This window comes from Aythya ferina (assembly GCF_964211825.1).
Source record: "Aythya ferina genome assembly, chromosome: 1".
Taxonomy (NCBI): domain Eukaryota; kingdom Metazoa; phylum Chordata; class Aves; order Anseriformes; family Anatidae; genus Aythya; species Aythya ferina.
The window spans coordinates 72,689,821-72,709,297 of NC_140296.1; the positions used below are offsets into that span (position 1 = coordinate 72,689,821).

The window sequence follows — 19,477 nt, forward strand, 5'->3', positions numbered from 1 at the left end:
ATATGATGATTAAGAGTCTCCCTCTAGCGACTAATTTATTTTTGAACTTTTGTTAGGTTTTAAATAATATTTGGTTTATGCTCTATCTTTCTAGAAGCCATTGCTGCTCTATTTTTCTAAAAGACATTTATCCCTGTATGTGATGATGTAAAATGGTGTGATTTCTTTGAAGGCTGATTTACATTGGGTCTTCAAGGATTGAATGCCCACCAGCAGTTGCAGAGCCTTACCTGTCATCCTGGAAGCAAGTATTGCAGGTTTGCATCATCTGAAAGCAACTTGGTGCTTGTACTCCAGGACTACTCTGCAACATTAAATGGAGTGCAGTGAGTGGGGGTGACTGGGAGACAAGCTTCAGAAGTGCAATCATGGTCTAGGTTAAAGCAGAAATTCAGGTGCTCCTACCTACTTCTGGCCCGACTTGGAAAACACTTGGCCACAAGTATCAGAGAGCAATTCAGATCACTTACACACCATCTAACCTCTCAAGGGAACCTAAAAATCTGTGAGTGTTTCCATTCTGAAAAGCAATTTGCTGTAGTGTAGTCTAAAACAGTGCAAATGGTAGGGACCAGATGCTTGCATGTAGGTATGATCTAACTGTTCAGCAGAGCAGGATGAGAACTAACCTGAAAAAAAAAAACAAACAAACAAACAAAAAAAGATTTTATTTTATTTTTTCTGGATCTTGCTCCCATGATTTTTCAGTGGATTTTTCTATTAGAAACTGTGAAGAAGGTGTATGAAGAGCCTTTAAAATGGGAACAATGCAATGAGCCCAAACTGGTACACAAAAACTCTGTCTAAACACCAGGCAGCACTGTGCAGGTGATGTAGCCCTGGCACAGGCTGCCCAGAGAGGCTGTGGGGTCTCCTCCTTGGAGATCTTCCAAAGGTGCCTGGAGATGGCCCTGGACAGCCTGTGCTGGGTGTCCCTGCTGGAGCAGGGGTCGGAGCAGATGGTCTGAGAGCTCCCATCCAGCCTCAGCCACTCTGTGGTTCTCTGATGCTGTGAAACATGACTCTGGACTACCCTTTCATGAATCCCACCTTTTACGAGAGGCAGAAGTTAGCTCTCTTCATCTGAGGAAAACCTGCAGTAGGTGATCCTCAGTGGAAAAGAAATTGTCTTCATCTTGGGCTTTCCTGCACAAGAGAGTACTTAATTCAGATTCCTGGGGCCCTTGTGCTGTACTTGGTCATGCACTTATTTTGTCCCAGGTTTACATATGCTGTTTTTTCTGTTGCCACAGTCCTTGTGTTGTCCTACAGGGGTGGTTGCTTCTCTGTCTGCCATCCAGAGGGACACCTGGCTCTTCTAAGTACTGTATCATCACTCCTGCTGTTGACCCCCTCCAGACTATGCAGGCTGAATAAGCATCCGTAGCAGTCTGCTTTGACTCTACTCTTTAGGAATGTCATGTGTAAGTTAAATGAGTTAAAACAGGCAGGAGGTCTTTCATCTTCATTTCCATTGCACTGAAGGTAGAGATAACCTAGCGTGTGAATATACATGTATGTATATATACATGAATGTATGAATGTATGTAACATAACAGAGTTTACAGAGTTCATTTCAAATATTTATTCCTTTTTTCCCCACATGATAAAGAGAGCAAAACAGAAGATTAAGTTTTTAGGTAGTTGAGATGGCTAGACTAAAATGTACATTGGAAATACTAGGGAAAAGCAATAAAACAAGAATGTATTGATCTCACTGCTTGAGAAATAGTGGTGAGATGTGAAAAAATCATAGATTTTATCAGACAAGCTACAAAATACATAAAACATTTTTATTTTGACAGTTTGCAAAAGCAAGGACCCTATTTAACATGTTATTAAAACTGCTGTCCTTTAAAACTGCTTAAACCAGTAAGAGGCTGGGATAAAGCATGTGCTTGAAGCTTGGAGGTATTACCTGATCCTGTGTTTTGCCATCTTATGAAGTTTCCAGCAGTGCAATGGTTCTTGCAGATACCAAGAGCTACACTCACAATGGGGTGTTAGTTCAGCTATAGAGGGATGGTTAAAAGACGGAAGTATTTAGTTTCAGGCTGTTTTCTGACACCGAAACTAAATATACTCATACTGCTTGAGTCTATCTAGAACACTTCCTATGACAATTTTATAAAATATTTTTACTAGCATGGTAATTTATAAGGTAACACAGTGGAAAACTACAAGGCACTGTTGTCACTAAATGAAAAGAGCTAGATAAGGCACTCATGAGGTGTTTCAGATTTTCAATATTTTTCAATATTTTTCTAAACTTGAGTATGAAGTCAAAAATACATTTATGCTAATATACTTTATCAAAGATTTTCAAAAAGAAGTATAGGAGGTTTTAGTTTTCATTACTTATTCATTAGCAATTAATGACTAATAATAATTGGGCATTATATAAAATGCCAGTAAAATAAATGGTCTAACAACTTTGAGTGTTCCATATTCAAGTCAACTTTTCTGTCTATTGAAAAGTGATCCCATGATAAAGGAAATAAGGAGGATGAGAGACCTCCTGCCTGTTATTAGTCATTTAACTTATAAGCAACAATTCCTACAACATGAGACAGGAAATCTGTAATTCAGCATTCACAGAACTATGGGAGCTGAAAAGGTGAAAGATCTTGAGACTCCTTAAAAAGCTTGAAACAGTATGACAGAGCACATGTTGCATGTAGATTACATATGACTTGCAGGGGACAGAACAACACTCATATTTATCTGTAAAGAGCCCCAGTGGCAAAGCAGAAAATAGATCCCGGAGTACATTTTGGTAATGATTACTATTCTAGAGTTATAGAAATTATGCTCCTTGTTACTGGAGCTCACGTGCCAACTTAAAACTGTCTTCAGTATTTTCCTGGCAATCGCCACAAGCTTCAGTGACTGAGTTTTGAATTTCAAAACCATGACATGATTTGATTTCAAGCCTTCTAATTGTAATCCTCACACTGAGAAAACAAAGAGAAAAAAGAATAATGCTGGCCTGTACGTACAGAGCACTATGAATAGTTCTTGTTAAATCAAAGTCCCTTTAAATAGTATTTTTGTATTATAAACTTGGGGAAGAGCATTTGTCCTTTGGAATCAAGGATCCACTTCAGAAAACAACACCTCTTGCATATTTCAGACCAGAAATCACATGAATTGCCCACTTCAACAGCTGAGCACCTGAACAGCTCCAGCACTGCAAAAAGGGGATGTCAGTTCATGACAGTCCAAATAAGTATTTTTTGCACTCTCAGGCAAGGTAGCTTTGCTCCAGAAATCAGTGATGGGAAAATTCCTGAGGAAGCTGCATAGAACCAACTTTGCTGGGATGGTCTACATGGAACAAAAACATGGATTAGGTTCTGTGAAATGTTTTTATATCAGTGGCATTCTTAAGCCAATGCTGTACCACAGACTTTTCATAGCAGAGGTATGTTGGTTAAGGTTGTGAAGTGCAATTTTGCCAGTGCATTGTGGGAAAGAAATTGCTAAAATAAACTAAAATGCTAAAAATGGGCTTTTTTTGGTACAAATGCATCTTCATCAGGAATGATTAAGTGACACGATGCAATCCAAGCACTCCTACAGTGGACGTGGTATCACATTTTTCACACATGAATGTGCTGTATTTTATTCTAGCATCTCACTTCAACATCTGGATACTTTTGGGGGGGGAGGTAGGTAGACAAACATACAGAAATACCCTTGGAATTTTTGCTGGTATATTATATACTATGATCTCTAATCCAAATACTGTAGCACCTGTAGCTTTATAAAAATTCTGACAACTATCTCTCTCTCTCTCTCTTTTTTTTTTTTTTTTTTTTTTAAATTCCCATTCAGGTACTCTTTCCATTTATGAAGTTATAGATTTAATTCTTTTTCCCCCATGTCTACATTATATTTTAATATGTCTGATTTTTCCAACCCATTCCCTCCCTCTTGGCTTTTTGTGGTTTGTAACTAAGTACTATGGATCCCCTTTTTAAGGGTTAGTGAATTAAAATCTACTGCAAGGGTAGTTTGAGGAAGGTCTCCACTACAGGATATACCAACAAATCCAGTTGAAAAGTTTTATCTTTTGCTCCTTCTCTCTATATGTATGTATTTATTGAGGCATTAGAAATTGTCTTTGAACTTGACGATTGTTATTTACCTTGTTGTTACAAAAGCTTAAGTAGTGACTTTTTAGCCACTATTGTCTTAAGCAGATTTTCAGTAGCAGAACTAGAGTTCCCTTACTTCATTTTTAAAATGAACAACTCTTTAATATTTGGCAAAATAGCAAAATACTTCTGCAGAAAACAAAATTTCCTTGTACTTTAAATGTTACGTATTTTTTAACCTTAACACTTATTTAAAAGCCTCTTTATTTTTAGTTCTATCCTGGAATTTACTGGCTTGGGTTTACCAATGAGGCAGATCAGATTTCCCCACAAACTACAGACTTCCTTCCTTCCCATATTGCATTACAGACACTGGCCAGTTTCAAAATATTAAACAAACCAAGAGTTTCCCCTGTAGTTTTATAATTTAACTGGTCTCCAACCATAAGTGTTCAGTAATACCAGGTACTTTATTTCTGCTCTGCTGCCAAAGTCAACCTTTCTCTCTAGGGCCTCTCCCAGCTTTTGATCACCAGCAATATGGGCTACATCTATGCTCAGAATTACCAAGGACCCAAAGAAGCTCCAGTCCCATCTATTACTTGCTGATTCTTTCCCCTGCAAACCTTTCCCCCTCCTGCCCCACTGCAACCCCACAACATTCCCTGACCAGAGCTCCCCTTTTCCAGAGTCTTTACCATTGCTAAGTACTCGCTTCATTGAAAAATACCTGGAGATTGCAGTGCTCCCTGAGCAGAGCCTTGACTTTTCTCCATCTCTTTCTGTATGGGAAGACCCTTTGCTGCTTCAGAGAGCCTGGTCTGCCTGCTTGGCTGCTGTCCCAGTGTCTGCTAACGCATCCAGCACCTGACCCTGGCATCTCCCCTTGACAGGAGTTACTACTGCCTCTGCCAGGACCAGAGCTGTGTGGCAGCTCTCTGTTCTTTCTCTGCCTTCATCTGCCCTCTTCTCATCTGGGTAAGAAGGAAGAGAACCGTGTTTGGGTTTGAAGCTCAAATCCTTTAAGACAGGCATAAAAGCAGGGATTATTGAAATACTAGAAATGTCTCTTCTGACTTCAGAAGTCTCAGCTCTGATGTCTGCAGTTCTCCTAGCTGTTCCTGAAGACTGCCCAGAAAGCTGCCCTTGTTGCTTAAAGCAGGGATGGGATTTTGAATGACACAACTATTCGTCCATCTGTGCTTTACAAACTCTGCACTAGCAAAATTACACCTTAGCAACACTAAACCAACCATTTACATTTCTTATGCATTTATAGATGGAATTATTTTCTCATATATTACTATACGGTGTATATATGTGTATGCATAGTATGCATATATGCACATGAGAAAATTAAAACCAGAATATTAGCAATATTTGTTATACTGTAGAGCTAGCTAGTTTGTTAGTAAGTATGGGAAATGGATCAGAAGAAATGGTAATTACTATAGTGTGCCGTCCATCCCCCATCCCTCTCTTTCCCCTCTTCCTTCCTCCCCCCTCCTCCCCCAAATCCTGTAATGAAGAGAAGATTATATGAACACAGTTTGGCATTACATTGATGTGGAAGTTTCAGGCATTCATTGATGTGACAACTGCTATCTAGAGTGCATTGACAGTTTCTATACCCTCATCAAAAGGAAATATTATTATTCACTATTTAGGATCCAATATTAACTATTGATTAAACTCCACCGTAATTACTATAACATAATATAAACGTCAAGGCAGAAATTATCCAAAAGGGTAACAACATAAGAAGGTGAAATAAAGTAGAAGTGCTTAAAAGAAAGCTGTTAGTGTGATTCTATACATTTTAAGTATTTTAACACATTTCAGGTATACAGCATGTGCATGACATTTATTTCAGTTTTCCAAGCTTGTTGGCTTAATTTAGCCAGAAAGTCAACTAGAAATTTAAATTATGCAAAATCTATAATTCCAGATAGATTATACCCAGTACATCAGAACTGATAACCTTCAGTTTGATGAATGGACAGAAGTCGTGAACATAATATTCAGAAAAATAAGATTTTTTAATATAGAAATCAAGTTTTCATTTTTCTGTTTGTAGGATTGAACTACAACATATGCTTGAATTACCTAGTTAGAAGACACATTCCTTGAATAAATCTTTTTCTGCCTTTGCTAACAACATGTTGCTTATTCATTACACTTTCAACCTGAAATTCATAGTTAAAATACTGTAACAAATATGTAACAAGCAGTTATATGAGCCATGCCCCATTTTCTACTAGTATTTCTACTAATATATGTTTATACTAGTTTTATACTAGTTTTATAGTGTTTATACTAAGGCAAATTTTGGTGCCTTAAATGCTTTGGTATCCTTTTTAAATGTAAACCATCATATTATCTATCTTTTGTTAAGACCTTCCAGACTGTCAAATATCTTTTGTCTAAAATCTTGGTCATGGTTTTTGAAAAGTTAGTTTTTTTTCTGAGATAGTGTTTTCACCACTAGGGGGCAGAGAAACACAGCATTGGACAGCAAGTAAAAATGTCCTAATCTCTAGGAATAACAGTATTACTGGTTTTAGATTCCCAGGGATCTTCCATTTTTCTCTTCAACAGGACTGTTCAGACGGAGTAAACGTAACAGAATACAGCTCTCAGACAAAAGATGAATAGAGTCCATACAGTCACCTTGTTTTGTCTGCCAACAAACTCTTCCCTGCTAGTATATCTGAACATTGTGGTTCACTTAAAGCTGAATGTTACATTTGCAGCAAAGAGGCCAATTACTTTCTAAAGCTGAACTCTAGATATGCATTAGGCAACCCAAACTATTTATTGAAGTACTAAGTACTTAGTACTTTAGTAAGCCTACTTTCATAATGCTGGTCAGACTTTTAATGAGTACTTGTCTTCTGCTTTGCAATCTAAAACACTGGGATCATGATATCCATATTTGTGACGTGTTTTAGAGTCCTTTAAGAATTTATTTGCATGCAAGAATGCAGCATCTGGGAACAGGCAGATGTTTAAAATACAATTAGTCTGTTCCTAAACATCTGGCGATATAATCAAAATATGGTATGTGGAGCAACCATCACTGCAACTTCTCAACGTTGAACAGACTGGAGGTTTATGCACTCTAGTTAAAGCATCTGTAAGTTACAAACTGGTCAGTTAAATCCTAAGACAAATTTTTGAACTTACATAGCAGAAACAAAATACACTGTAGTACGGCTACGTACATCCTCAGGACATCTTTCTAACTTAATAAAATTTGTCTGCCACTGAAAACATAACAGGTTAACAAACTCTGTTGCAGACAGATCAGATACTGTCTAATGCAATCTTTAACTCTCTCATTGAAGGGAAAGCTTAAAAAGCACAAAGGGCTTTAGTTGGCATCCCTGGAATCAGGGTTTGTTCTATATAAATGTCTTCTAGTTTTATCCTACACAGGCATCTGTCCATTCATCACACTGAAGGGTATTATTTCTGATGTGACAGGTACATTCTAGTTGAGTAATTATTTTTCAAGTAGGATTCCCTAGTGCTCTGCAAGGGTTGTGGGGACTCCAGGTGAGCTTGACCTACCTCAGATATGAGAACCTAATGTACAAATGAAGAAGAGTTACTACTGATAATTCTGTTGAGAGAAATGTATTGTTTCAATAAGACACAATAAATTGAGAGATTTTTTCAGTTCTTCTTTCTCCCATTAGTTGTTTTTTTAGTCTGTGGAGTAAAAAAAACTTCTCAGAAAACAATATTTTTCTTCTCCAAAAAGTCATTAGTTGAAATATGGCTCTTTAGGTAAGAAACACTAGAAGCCAGTCTTTTAGAATTACCAGTTAAAAGAGAAAAAACGTCCTCCAAATTATATGTAAAGTTAAAAAAAAAAAAAAAAAAAAGAAAAATCAGACGTTAAATGCATCTTTTCATGAAGCTGAATTTTTATGTATTCAGAACAGATTTTTACTTCCTTAGAGTGTGCTAAAAGCATTAGAAGAAAAAAAGAAAAAAAAAAAAAACAAAAAAAAAAAACAACCACAAACCCTCTGCTTTATTTAAAAAACATCTGTTGTAAAGAATTCCTCCTCAAAGCAGTCACCTTTCATTGCCTCCTGCCATGCACATCAACAGCTTCACTTCAGCTTGGGCTGAAGCAAAGAAAACAAAACGGGAACAGAGGCAGCCCCAGTGTGAATGAATGGCTGGATCCCTGTTTATTCCTCACTTCTTGGCACAGGGCCTACAGAAGAGTGGGAGGGGAAGGCAACAGCCCAAACCTTTGCGTGTGGAGCACCACCTATAGCCCTAGCACATACAGTCTTGGCCTTAGGTGCTCTGGAGTGGAAGGTGTGTCTTGAACCTACTGCAGCCGTGGGGAGAGGTCTATTACCACCCAGTGGGTGCAGCCAGCTGCACTGCCACCATCCCAGCTCCTGAAACAGAGCTGGAAGACAGCCATCTCTCCATGCTGGCTGTGTTAATGCTGCTAAATGTGAAGAAAGGGAGCATGACACAGAGACTATGTGGGGAGAGGGGTGAGAATGTTTTCAGCTTCTTTGCAGCCTGAGCCTGCAGGTAATGGGATAGACCCAAAATAACTAAGGAATTGGTCTTAGCTGTGTTTGTCGAGGTTGTGTTTTCACTGCAGACACCAGCTGAGTGATTGGCATCCAGCTCAGAGAGTGCATATTAGTCTTTGCTTCAATTACTGTTTCCTTACTAGTGCTATGATCTTAGCTTCTTACCTGTTGTGAATGTAGGTCTCTAGAAAGCATTTCCTCTGGTTGCCTGTACTACATTTGGTGAACTGACTCATGTGAACTGTGGGGTGCTGCTGGGGGGGACGTGTCTGTTCCTGAGTGCAACCAGAAATGGTGGGAGATGCTGGAGGACTAACAGCTCTCAAGCATGCCTCATCTATGACCTCTTTATAAAGCAGACGGATTAGTTATAGCCCAAACTGGATGAGATAATTGTGCGGAGACATCCCTTCTATCTGTCCTGAAGTGAATGCTGCATTTATTTCATACTTTAATAGGTGGTAAAGAAAATCTTTGGCCTAGTGCCATGCTTTAAAAATAAATACTGATAATACCAGGGAAGTTTCAAAAAAGTCAGAGAGTGGTGATGTGGTACTGATGTTTAAAATGTGCAGGAAGATTGACCTGAGCAAGCCTGGGCCAGCTGCACCAGCATTAGCTGTCAAACAAACCTGAATTTTCTTCTTTGCAATTACTAGTCTGGGAGGTGACGTTAATAGCAGGTTTGCAATCTACATACAGTTTTGAAAGACTTTATATAACATAGACCGAATTCTGATTTATAAGGTGAATACCCTACAATATTACCCAAGAATGTATAAGATAGGTCGAGAATAGACTAATCGCAATATAATACAAAGGCAGTTGTCAGTGAGGAAATATTATTCTAAGACCTGTGTTTCTAAATATCTGCCTCAAATATAGCACAATTGACTTTGTAAGTATGACTTTGAGAAAAAAAATCTGCTGAAAGCACTTATTCCTAGGACTGAAGAAGACTAAGTGATGATCAAAACAAGACGACATTACACTGGAAACTGGATTGCTTGATAGGCTGGGTCCTTTCAACAAAATGGGTGTTAACATGCAGGGCATTCACCCATGGGATCTCAAAAGGCAAGTTGTTATCAAACAGGGGGCGTGCCCTGAAAAGGGTGTGATTACAGTGTCTTCTCAACCTGGTATGAAATGCCAGAATACTACTATAGTGGGAGGACTATGTGATCTTTGAATGAATACATGCAAAGGAGTAGCAGAGTGCTAGAACTCTGTTACTCTGCTACCTGCTTTCTCAAAGACTTTTGAAACAATGAAAAAGATATAGAAAAATAATTTTAGTGTCACAGAACACAATCTACAGCGAGAGCCTTAGAAAGACTTGATTAAAGAATGTAGAAAGAGGTGATTTCTCAAAAGAATGAAGGTTTATCTTAAAGGGAAAATAATGAATATTGGAGTCACTGATATAATAATGATAAACAGTTTAACATTTGGACATCTGCAAAAAGGAAATAAGTCACCATTTCTGATCAAACATTGCAACAAACCATTTGAGAAGGCATAGTCTTCTTTCTTAATATATTCAGCTCAAGCCTGGATCACTTTCTGGAAGAAAAGTTTTAGCCAAGTAGATTACTGGGCTTAAAACAGAAATAACTGAATGAGGTCTTATAATATCTTGCAGGTCAGATTAGATGATGTAATGGTCCCTGTTGACATACAACTCTATGAGTCTCTGAAAAGGCTGTTACCCAACGTGGTCTAGCAACTGCATAGACAAGACAGTCTAGACTGAAGCACACGCTAGGAACTGCTTTTAAGTAGTTTTGCAGGATTCCTTTTCTTTATAAAATAAAACCCACTGGTTCAGTACAGGAGAAAACTGAACTGGCCTTAAAGAAGGAATGACCTTCCTGGACCATTTGTCCTTGGCAGCCTTATAATAATGCCAAAATAACAAGTAAGGTGTTGTCTGGTCAGGGAGCAACTGAAAGCTACTGCTGCTCCTCTGAAAGAGTTTTAATTTTGTTGATCTAACTTACCGTACTTTTTTTTTTTTCCAGTCAAGTCAATTGCATCTTGTTTCTGAGCATATGAGAAAACAATTACATCATATTTCTCATGCCAATACAAAACGTTCACTACTAAAACTGCATATATTTTGTAGTCCATTCATAAAAGCTACCCCTTCCCTGTGATTGATTCTGCGGATTAGTATAAATATGTGCATTTTTTATTTCAAACAGAGACGGAGTAGTTTGTTGTTTCTTTCTTGCTCTTTAATATTAATATATGGCTTTTAATAATCTAGTGTAGAAAAATTCACAGTGATCCTTTTCTTTCAAGTTTCTCCTATAACCGTGCATCTGTGCCTTTATGTGAACTATAAATCCTGTTACATTAGTTATCTTTTTAAAATTATTTTGGCTACATCTTGAAGGGCCCATTCAAGAACAGGATACACTGACTTTATAGAGAGCAATTCTGCCTTAGCTTCTACAAGATGCAGTCAGCACAATATAACACCTGAATTCTGAGGGCCTAGGGCTTTCTTAACAAGAACTGTTTATGGAATGCAAGTTTTTCAGGGGTTATAAATCTAAATCCTCCTTTTATTTTACATGTAAGTACTATATTTCTATTCATAAATAGAGAAATTGACATAACCTTTCTGACTCTTAACAATCTGCAGATAAAAAATGCAAGCACAATTACAGCTTTATATATCATACTGGTGTAAAGACACAACAAAAGGACTCCATATTTCTTATGATAATCCAGTTCTTATACTAATCCACATTTACCCACATTTTGAGGCTTTGCTTAGGAATCTAACTTTCTGTGGATAAAAGAATTCCCTGGCTTTTGTCCAAACTCAGGCTTCTCTAACCAGAGTTTGATTCTGTTGTTTCAAACAGCGTATTCTTTGGGCAAATGTGAATGCACAAACAGAAACTTAGACTGATTTCATTTAGCCATTATAGCCTGACTGACATGGCTGAGCTATTTCACATGACTGCAAATGTCTGGTGCGCTATTATTAGACATGCCAAACAATCCTTGAATTTAAATGCTTACAGATTTTAATGTCTGATTCTTTTTAGGCACCTGACTGAATAAACAGTTCAGTTTTCCGAGGTCTGGAGCTTTTGTACATCCAGCTGGTGTTAATGTGGCAAAACAGTCTTTATATAGTTTCTAAACAAGCCTTCAGTTCCTCTTGCCATGTTATTTCAAGTAGCAACACTTACACATGCTGATACTTCCCCTTTTATAAGCACCAATTTCTGTCACAGTGGTGGTGCTATGAAGCAACATTAAAATGGAAATCTCTGCCAATGATCTAGGTAGCTGGAAAGTCATATAAGTGGTATGGTAGATTTAAATATTGTCTTGAAATATGATTTGGAGAGAAAATAATAATAATAATAAGTCTCTCCCACCCCCGGTTTCACTGTTCCATTCAATGTTTTGCCAGGTGCTTGCTATTTTGTTATGTTTTTCAAGGAAAATTTCAACTTCCAGAGGGGTGATCTTAGTAGTAAAGTTAAGGAAATATATTAAATTACAACTTTTTTTTTTTTTTTTTTTTTTAAGTGCTTATACTGCATTAGTAGTATTCTTGCTGAAACCAAGCATGCAGGAAGATATCCTACAGTTGGGAAACAGCTATTCTGACTTTCACATCTGACTTTCACAGTTTCAACTATTCTTTGCAACCCAACAAGCAAGTAGATGTATACTGCAAAGATTCTTGAAGGAAGGCAATGGGTACAAAGGAGGAGATCAGTAACTGGGCTCTCAGCCAAGCTAGTGGAGATGAATAACATTACGAGGCCTCTGTGCCTTACTAGGGTAACTTTACTTGTGTGCACTGTCTTTTTCCTATTCTGTTTTCAAGAAACTTAGACCTGGAATAGCTCCCACTTCATGTTCTATGACGTTAGGTCTCTTATTGAGCTCCTGTTTTACAGTATCATGAAAACAATGTATCTTGTGTTCTTCCTATATGCTGGTGCAGTAAGCTCAGTTTAGAAACGCTGTAATTCATTTTTCTGTTGTATATAATTATTTGGAAAAGGAGAAAAAGAAAAAAAGGGCAAAGTTAAATGAGAGTCAGGGGACACGGAACAGTAATTGAGCAACATTTCTTTTGCATACCACAATCCATACAGTAGAATTTGTTTCCCCATTAAGAAATATACGTATATGACCTAGGGGTATACGTGGCAGAAAGTCAGAAATAATTTAGTCATGAGATCATATCTGAAAAGAAGTACATTGTCACTGGATAATGTTTTAGTGGTGTTATGAAAACACCGATGCATGTGTACTAAAAGAAGGCTTATTGTGGTAATGCAGAGTAGCAAATATGTTAGTGAGCATATGGATGAGAAATAACAACAATTAGAAAGTGACATGTTACCAACAGCTGATGAAGTTATACTTGGACTAAGAGTAAAAATGACTTTGACAGCACATTTCATTTATATGAGTGCTAAATTAATCACTGCCTTTCACTAATGCCTTTACCAGACTTTGTGACAACATGGATGAAACCTAGATTCCTTTGTGTTTTTTCTTCCTTGCATTTACATGGAAAAATGTATTATGTCACCCCAAACTCCCAGCTCAGTTAGTCTGCTGTGACAAAGGACTCAGAATGCATTAATCTCACCTTTTTCAGGAAGTTATATACCAAATTTTGCATGCTTCATTACTGATGAAAGCAATTTTCTTGCCACTTAGTAGTTTTTTGTTTTCAATTCTAGAACTAACATGAATATTGAAAGAGAGAAAAGATAAATAGAGAAAGGAACTTAAAATTGGGAAATAAGACAGCATGAACTGTGTTCTTGGAAACTATCATATGAGATGGCAAGGCAGTAGAATATATCATGATGTAAGGCCATTTTATAAGAGGAAATACAGCATAAAATCTGCATTATCCTGTGTTCTTCTTGTGGAAATATGAATGCTAAATATATCATATAAAATGCTTATGCACGAAAAGTGTCTTTTGCACTATTAAACTAAAGGGTGAAATTTGGTGAAAAAGCAGACTGTTGTGTCACATAGACTATCTCTACATTAGCAAGCACCAAGGACTAACACACACACTATTCGCTGGATCTGCAGAGTGGGGCAATTTGTGCTACAATCTCACTGTGCTCTGTGGGGCTTTTGTTTTACTTCAGGCTGGTCCCAGAGACTGAACGCCCAGGAGCTGCTGCAGTACACTAGCTGTGGTGCTGCAATGCATCTTCAAGTTTTGTTTCCCCTGAAAGAAATAATTTGTGCATTCCAGTTCAACTAACTCCACAATGCAAACCAGTGCACCATATACATGAATGGACACAGGATTTGCTTTAGAAGAGTAGATGTATCCATTTAAAGCAAAAACTTGTTCCTATATGACTACAGTACTGGGGAATGTAGTGCTTGCACATAGCAAGACCCTATATTCTTTAACGTTCATGAAGCATTTCTACACTGATGCCAAACATTATGATTTCAGAGTTATAACATATTTACAGCTTTTGATGTGTTCACTTAGTGGCTTGGGGCTAGGAACTAAAAAGGCTCGTTATGAATTGCAATGTAATGGTGTCAGTTTCTGTCAGTTACAGAAATGCTTTTTGTAATGCTAATTAAAACAACAAGCTACAGCAAAATATGCTTGTCTCTTAAATATATTAGCTCAGAAGAATCTAACCATCAGCTAACTGTTTAGTTTTCCAACCTCAGGTCATAACTTATGGCAGGTGCACTTAGGCGGGGTGTGACATTCAAGGCTGCTACACACCCGTCTCAGCTGCAGACGGCTTCCTGGCTATAGTGCTAAGCTCTGACAGTGCTGAGCTCCTTCAACATAAGGAGTTCAGCCAGCTGCCAAACTGCACTGAAATGTACGTCCTTTGGGTCAAAACTGGCTGCAGTTCAGCACCACTGGGGCATGGGCAAGGAGCATTTGGGTTCATCTGCACCAGTGCAGGTGTACATGCTTTCAGGCATGGACTTAACCAACAAGCTGGTCAGGATTCCTGGAACTACTAATGAAACTACTTTTTCAAATTAACTACTTTTTTTTTTTTTTTCCTTTTTTTTTTTTTTTTTTTTCAAAGACAGCGCTGTTACTAGATTGGAGGTTGTTAGTTCTGTACAAAGGCTGTGTTGTGGTTGTTACCTCCCTGGGGCTCCCCACCTGCCCCCACATCACCCTGGGGCCACCAGCACCAGTGAGGCCGCAGCAGTGCCAGGCTCCAAGTCCCCCCTCAGAAACCATCGGCAGCTCCCATGGCCCCCAGGGAGACCACAACCCCTGCAAGGCCCTGGCAGTGTTTATAAAATGAGCTGCAGTTCTGGGTAATCTTTTGCAAATTACAGATCTAAATTAAATATGCTTCTCAAAACCTATACTTTCTGAATTTCAGGTGCCACACCCAATGATGTAATGATGGACTAAAGAAATGGCCACCCCTTCAGCATGGGAGAATATCTTTGCTAATGTGGCAATAAAGATGTTTGGACAGAGATGCTACTGTTCTCCTAAAGCAAAGTCCTTGGTTTTATGACTGTGGACCTGACAACTCTGAACAAATGCCGGGGAGGATTATACTTGTGTGAAACATCTAAGTATGACACTGTAAATGTGCTGTAGGACTCTTGCACATGCATATACAGCAGTAACAAAAGATGTAAGTATCTAATGGGCAGTTGGCCAATAACTTTTGGTGACAGTTATGAATAATATTAACTCTTCCTTACTATTCTTATAGTGTCTTTCATTTCCATATAATGCTTTATTCACAAGCTGTGTGTTATTCCCTTTTTGAATCTTGACTGGGAAATGTCAATGACAGTGCATTAAGATACACATGTACAGTGGCAATAAGAGTCAAATCTATGCAAATTTTCCTGTAGTCTTTAAAACAGAACCCAGGCTGGTGTTTCACTAGCTGGTGAAACTGAGGTGCAGGGAAGTGAGGGCAGTATGCTACAGCATTTCACCAGCACTCTATGATTTCTGTGTGCATTATGATAACATGATGGTTTCTGCAAGAGGATTCATGTTAGTCCTAGTAATCTTGACAGCACTCCTCTAATTCTCCCCCAGTTCCTCCTCAAACTTTAGCTGTGTTGTTTGGCTGCAAGCCTTCAACTGTTTTATAATGCTCCTACCCTCTCTCTCCTCCAAGAGGATATGTGTTGATGTCAAAGTGTTTCCTCCATACACAACATAAATTAAAACAATTTTGTTTTTAAGTAATTAGGCAACCCATTCACATTAATTATTTGAATTTCTGGTTAATGTCCCTATGCAATTTTATTTATTTATTTATTTATCTATTTATATCTAATTTCCTGTAATTTACTATTTCTACCCCAGTAGCTGATATTTGCATTAAGCTTTTCAAAAATATATGTACAGTGGTGAATAATTTTAGAGTCAAGACATCAAACATCTCAAATTTACCATAAGCTTAGAGAGTATTTAGAGACATATAGAGAGTTATAGTTTTAAATTAAAACACTTTTGTTAAATTTCATCAGTGTTATGTCTTGTACTCCATAAAGCTATATATGATAGACCAACACTTTGCATTTCCTCTGTCCAGAACAGACAATTACTCTTCCCATTTACAAATTGGCAGAAAATTCTGTGTGATAGGTGGTGAATGCATTACTAGATCAGCTGAAATTCTAGAACATACAATGAAGATAATGAATTGAACAGTGGAATCATTCACAAATCCTGTTTATATATATTTTGGGAAGGTAAATGGAGAAAAAATAAATTCTGATTTAAAAAAAATCATCTGATTTTTTTCTGAGAAAAAAAATATCTGAATTAAGGACAGCAATGTCCCCAGGACCAACCGAGTGCAAGAATGAGACCTATAAGTACTTTAAAGATATATTTAGATAATTTGCGTTATTTTACATAAGAATTATATAACATCTCTGCCTGCATAGGTAGAGAATCAGACTCTAGGACCGAGCAAGTTCCTTCCATTCTCATGTGTAAAGTTAGCTAATAAATTTAGCTAATATATTATTAAGACTATCATATATTTTAAGTCGTATTCAGGGCTGTTAAAGAGAGAGCCAAAAAGTTAATAGTCAGTCATGAATACTGCCTAGAAGTAAAAGAAAAAAAAAAAAAAACACATTAATCTCTCTGATGTATGTCTGAATATGTGCTATTGAAGGAATCAGAAATAATGAAAAAGTAAAGGGATTTCTCTATCTGCAGTGTCCTGTTGCTGCAGCATGAAACAACGGAAAGAAACTCTTCTGTTATGAGACCAACTGACTCCAGAGGTACCTAAAGGAGGTCTTTGTGGACCTTCCTTTGCTGAGGGGCACATGCTAAAATCTATGTGAGATTTATGCCTTTAGTTTTTATTAATATATGTAACTGGGCAGAAACAAAAGGTTTTTTGATACCTCTGAAACAAAAAATTTTTTGATACCTCTAAAAATGCACAGTTGACTGCAGATTCATGTACATTCTCATGGATTTAAAATCAGCTTAACAATTCTTCCTGTGCTCTTAGGCACAGAGCTTTAGCACCATTTTACTTCTTTTCTTCATGTCTCCAAAGCAAAGTAAAATGAGGGACCCCTATTCTGTAAGCATATGGAGGAAGCAATCCATTCATTACTAAAGGGTTTCCCTTCTAGGAAGTCCTCTCTCTCTCCCTGCTGTCAGCTTTTCTCTGTTTGGAAGATGGTGTTGCTGTTGGAAAAGAGCTGCTGCAGGGAAAAAGTGAGCCCTGAAAGCCTGTGCATTGGCCAGGAAGAGTGAGAAGCAGCCTGAACACAAAGACAAGGAAGCTCCCCTGCAGGCAGAGGGACTGTTGCAGAATGTGATAACTAAAGAAGGCCACAATTGCTCATAGAAATATTGGAACAAATTAGTAACCTCTTGTGGCTGAGAAAAAAAAATCATACTCAAAACAGGAATGTTCTAATTTTGAGAACTGATACATTTACCATTTCTCTTTCCCTGCTGTTTTACGTGCTTCAGCACTGCCTGATGCCAGTGAAATTAGAGCACGGGGACAGGGAGGAGAATCATCATTCTGCTTTATTGTAAGGGTTTCCAGTGAATGCTGTACCTAAGATGATCAATGAAGTACCTATAACTTGGGTAAACAACACTAAAATAAAGGAGCACAAGATATACAAGTTGACCCCTTCATATATTTCATTAGTGCATTGAGGAAGTTCTGTCAGCATCAAGAATTTACTTTGAAAACTGTGTAGAAGATGAAGCCATGAAAAATAAAGGCTTTTTTTTTTTTTTTTTTTTTTTTTTTTTTTTTACAGAAACCAGTATGGTAAATGTAGATTGGATGCTACAAAGAAGCAACAGAAAATTCTTTCATGTTACTAAGAACTGGGGATACAGGTAGTGATGCTTTCTATATTTACATTATAATAATATTAATTGTTAATAACACCATGATAAATATTTATGTCTCCTGTCTATTAATATAATGCAGATTAATGCAAATGGAATAATAGATGGGAAAGAAGAATGCCCATGCTCACTGGTATCCATGTACAATGAGACAATAAACAAAACAACCTGTGGCAGTCATAGCTGGTCTCTGATGCTGATAATCACCTGATGTGGGAACTGCTGCAGAGGTGGCATCGGTCACAATCACAGATATTGTATTATAGTGAAGAAGGGGGAGAGAGTGGATCAGAAAAATGATTGTGCAAGTTGCAGTGTGAAGAAGTGGCACAAAGTCTCTGGCTTCCAAAGATAATGTTCAATCTGGAAAATGAAGTTTCAGTTCTATTGAGCACAAATGGGGTGTTGCCCTATGAGCTGTTTCTACAGATCTAACAGCTGAGACATATCTTAGACATCCTAAGTGAAAAGCCAAAATAGGGAATTTGTAAATAAAGTCTAGCTGTTTTTAAGAGAATTTATGCTCTTTTTCTAAGTTATTTCCAACTTATTAATGAGAGCTTAACCTTGTGTTTTCTAGAGTATGCTGTTCACCTGTGCACTTGTACAATAGAACTGAGGCCAGGCAAAGCTGCAGAATTAAGTTATATTGCCTATTTGGAGGTAAAAGATTCGAAATATGAGAGCATGTGTGCCAGTAGACCTTGTGGATCTCACACATTGACACGTGTGCAAATGCCTAGGGGCCACAGCACATTTCCTGCCAAGCCCAAGGAACCTGGGTGCTAGTTTTGCTGGGTCCTTGAAAGGCATCCCCTGTCAGACTTAGTCCAAAGCTGCTCCTGTAAGACCCAGGTGGCAGTGAGACAGTTTTGTCCGGGCAGGCTCTTCGCCTATCACACCTGCACCGCAGCTGTTATTGCTGGACTCTATGTTGGCTATAGATCCACCAAATTAAAAATGGGACATTTTATCCCTGTTCCAAGGTGACTGAAGACTTCAACTACCAGAACTGTATGCCAATAAATACTATACAGTGAAAGAAAGTGATATTTTTCTTCCTAGGAATTAAAAGCCCATATTACCACTGCTAATTTAAAATAATATTACTTCAAACTGTATCCCTTTGAGACAGACTTCAGAGGCCATACATTTACAAATGGCTCTAAAGAGAAATATCCACATTTACTTTTCTTCTGAGGTCTACTCAGAAAACTTTATAAATTTGGATTATTATGAATCATTCATTGAAAAGACTGTATTTCATAGATGGCTCCATGCTTCATGGCCTTTTCACACAGAGATGCTACTAACTGGTTTGTTGTTTGCCAACTTTGATTTTCAACATTGGACAGAGCAGTTTTGGATAAGAAATAAACAATTTCACTACATTTGTTTCCTCTACAGTTCTGTGG

At 37.8% G+C, this 19,477-nt stretch overlaps 1 long non-coding RNA gene across 1 annotated transcript; it reads left to right on the forward strand.

Annotated features, from left to right (window-relative positions):
* The first annotated feature begins 15,098 nt into the window (after positions 1-15,098).
* LOC311441434 lies at positions 15,099-18,279 on the forward strand. Its single transcript, XR_014695964.1, has 3 exons — positions 15,099-15,330; positions 17,969-18,050; positions 18,145-18,279. It is a non-coding gene; the product is annotated as an uncharacterized lncRNA (long non-coding RNA).
* Positions 18,280-19,477: the final 1,198 nt, after the last annotated feature.